Genomic DNA, 4,342 nt, shown 5'->3' on the forward strand with positions numbered 1-4,342 from the left:
ACAAAACAATATCAGTCATATACATCTTTTTGAACCTTCGTGCGAAGTAGGACTTGACTTCTGATCCCGACATAAATGAATCAACCGAGGCAGCTAGTCTGAAATGGTTGCAAAGACCGAATCATGCATTTGAAAATAAGTATAAGGTAAGGACCGAGAAATATTGCAAAAGGCAGGAATCATGAGCCTAAAACTGGATCAAGCGCTACGGGTACACATCTATGCAAAGTGACGTATTTGGAGACGAGCCGTGGCGCCGGGGTTACACTATTATGATTGACTGCCTATATCCGAACACACAAAAGCCAAGTATGTCTGTCATGTGTTTGGTGTTGCTTCACGATATGTGCTATATTCTCTGAAATATAAATCAACCCAAACTGTGGTTGAGAGCATTTATATATGTTTCGTAGATTTTGGCTGGCCAGCTATAGTGTACTTTGACAAAGGTAGTGAGTTTGCCGGCGACGTCATGACGACACATACTTGTATACGGAACATGCCACAAAAAGGGTGTATTTTATACTGTTACTTGTTTACGGAACATGCCACAAAATAGTGGTATTTTATAACCCTCAGACACAAGGTGCTAAGGAGGTGAGATACGGAAAGATGAAGTGATACGAGGAGTGATACTTGATGATGCCATGCGGTCATACTCAATATATACCTGAGTACAAACACAAATGAACGAGACGCCAGATTCTGTCTCTCGTACAACGTCCGCTCATTTTCAACCGCTATAGTAAGTTACAGGCACCTTTCAACAAGAAATCTCACGAAAATCATGTATTACAATGATTAGAGAAAACGTGTCGAATCAGAGACGTGGTCTTTCCAAGAGATAGAAGCAATGGAACGATACAAAGAAAATAGCCGAGTTAAGGCCTAGGATATAGTTAATCGCAATTCCGACAACTGTGCTTACGGCTTAGTATATGGGACCGTCATGATTTCAGTGACCGATAGAAAGAGCTGAATATATGATGTTAACGACATTGATGGCACAAGTACCTTGTATATTGTCTCATAACATTGCATTCCGAAGACAGAAATCATCTTTTGTGGCACATGTGAGGCTACTACTACAAATCGTATGTTCTACGAGTTTAAAAGAGATTTCCGGAAGTACAAATATTGTGATATTACACTACACTCCGGAATTTTCCGATGAGGCACAATATGGTCTACCACCATCAGCATCTGATGACCCAGACGTACTGAGAGCTTTTAACAAGAAGTTTCGTAAACCCCCACACAACAATAAGGTTGATGCTGAAGCGATCTTAACCGCGTTTTGAAATAGTCAAGGTATATCCTCAGACATCATTATTTCCAATTTCTAAAAGATCATGGCATGTATGTACCTCTAAAGAGTCAGAAGAAACGTCCTGCTCAACATCGAGCACCACAAGGACCTAAACCTAAGCATGACAGAAAAACCGAGTAACTTATACGTCTAAGTATCCTTTCGAGAAAATTGAGGATATTATATGATTCCACCCCATTTCTCGTTTTCGCTTGTACAATTCATGTGAGCTTTTTGAGACTGTGTGATAAAAACCTACATTTAAGCAAACATTGTAATTTGGGGGGAGGTTCTGTACAAAAATAGCGGGTTCTTAATAATAGAAGCACATGTTTACGTAAATCTGAAATTCAGGAACGTACGTCAGACGTATAGGTATTTTTTTTTCAATAATCAAAACAATCTCATTTCGTACTTTTGAAAATACAGTACGTAGTATACTTTGTTAAAGTATGGATATATTTATACGGGGATGGTTATACTTTTTTTGGAGAATGTAGTGTAAGATTCGGTCTCTTAAGTCGATATTAACGTCTTAGAGTAGTTAAACGTAATAAAGTCTTCTAAAGCTCAAATGAAATTAAAGCAAAATATACGTAATTAGTCTTTTAGCAAAGTTAGGTCTGAGGGATTGTGAGGCTGAGACATTGCCTATATATAATCCTCTCAGTACTGTTTTCGCTGAAGGGATTTTATTTAGTGTTTCGTTGTCGCTCTAATAGAAACTATGGTATGGTATGGATATATTTATACGGAGATGGTTATACTTTGTTGGAGAATGTAGTGTAAGATTCGGTCTCTTAAGGCGATATTAACGTCTTAGAGTAGTTAAACGTAATAAAGTCTTCTAAAGCTCAAATGAAATTAAAGCAAAATATACGTAATTAGTCTTTTAGCAAAGTTAGGTCTGAGGGATTGTGAAGCTGAGACATTGCCTATATATAATCCTCTCAGTACTGTTTTCGCCGAAGGGATTTTATTTAGTGTTTCGTTGTCGCTCTAATAGAAACTATGGTATGTTTTGTTGGGGCGAATCCGAGAGACTCATAAAATCCTATCTTTAGGGAAAAAAATATAAAAAATACTCCCGATGTCCATAATTGTTGCATTTACTAATAACTTGCCACTTATCAAGAATTACCGACTTAGTCTTCATCAGACTGGCACATCTGGTTGGCTGAACGGAGGATAAACTAAGCAACGCAGAAACCTATGTTCGGTTGAGCTATCTCGCTACCGAAGTATTCAGATATAAATAGATTTGGAAAGTAAATATAGTTCTATTTATAGAACTAGACCATATCTTATGCTTGGTATCTTACTGGGGCCTCTTTAATGGCCTTGTCCAAATATCTGATATGTAAAATGGGAAAGGTATTAATCAATAAAACCGTTAAAACCCATTTAGGAAACTTAAGTTCCTCGTACTATTAAGAGTACGTTTATAGTTTACGTACTGCTTAAGAGTACGTTATAACATAGAGTCTAATGTGGAGGCCCGGCTATTAGACAGTTGACTATTTTAGCTTCTTTAGCAGTCAGCTGTAATGTGTTGTAATATGATCATTCAACTTCCTCTTTACTAGCTCTGGTTCTTATTCGTATCAGCTAGGAAAACATTCAGCGGGTTTTCTGTTTTCACAAAAGATTGTGATACAACTCAAGTCTGAAACCACTAAACGAACGAATGGTTATTGCTGTTAACTGAAGTTTGTGTACGAAAGTTCATTGAAATCGATGTGCGTATGTTGTTCCTCTGATACCAAGTACCCGACAACGTCGGCAAAAGAGTGTAGAATCGCCGGTTGTGCACGATGCAATGTCGCAGTTGGGTCCTAGACGATTCTGATGAGGTCGTCAGATGGTGTTACAAAGCTTTTTGCATTTGGATTATTTTCCCATGTTAGAAGTGTGTTCTTGTTGCTGTTGAATGTACATTTTTTGTTCTAAATTCCTAGTCCGCCATTTTACAATTTGATGTGCCGGAAGGGGTAGTAGACTCTACAGCTCACGCTTATAGTCGTGTGGAGAACATATTGTGTGGAGGACCAATGTCAACAAATTCGCTTTTAGACCTAACATACAAAGTAAGAGAAATATATCAGAATCGTAGCATCAGTGATGCAATACTTGCCTTCAATCTTAGACTGCAATTTCGATATATGTTCGCCTTTTTTTTTTTTTGCATATTTGGTGATAAAGGTGTCTCCGACGAGGACCTCCTCCCTCAAGCCGGTATCGCCCGTTCTATCACGCAATTTACCCGAAATCGATCCCTCGAAAGCTCGACCATGTGTGCTGATTTTCTTCGAAAGTTAAACGTGCATAGCCCAAAATACTAGCGAGCCGGAAGTGTGGAGGAGTTCGGTACCTTTTATAGGCCTGTCGTATCATATTTATGTGTGACGAGACTGTCTGAACAAAAAATAAAATAAAATTTACAAATAAAGGGAAGGAATTATTGGCGGGCTTTACAATTTTTCATATACAGTGTTTATCATTTTTAGGAGAAGGCGGCTATTTATTTATTTATATTCATACGACGTTTGAACAAAGGCCCTGCATAATGGACCTCAGAAGTCGTATCAAGATACAACGACCAGTCCGTGTTGTTATAAAGTATATAGCTACATAGTGGTATGCAGTAGCAGCAGCGACACAGCATATAATCTAGAGGCCGCACCGTAAAGTATGTCTATCCTAACAATATGATGTCTACATGCAGGGCTATGTTCAAGCATCCGCACACGGCATGACATGTGTCTGAGGCTGCGCATCCGTTGGAAACTATGAAGCCAAGTGGCAAGTGTTTATCACGGATAAATGGTCACGTGCAAAAAGGGCACACAATATTTTTCTCAAAGAGTAGAAAACAAGCCCACAGAAAACATTGAAAACACATAAGTAGGCCTACTATAATTGAATATATATATATATATATATATATATATATATATATATATATATATATATATATATATATATATATATATATATATATATATATATATATATATATAATAATAATATATA

The sequence above is a fragment of the Sphaeroforma arctica genome (assembly GCF_001186125.1).
Source record: "Sphaeroforma arctica JP610 unplaced genomic scaffold supercont1.78, whole genome shotgun sequence".
Taxonomy (NCBI): domain Eukaryota; class Ichthyosporea; order Ichthyophonida; genus Sphaeroforma; species Sphaeroforma arctica.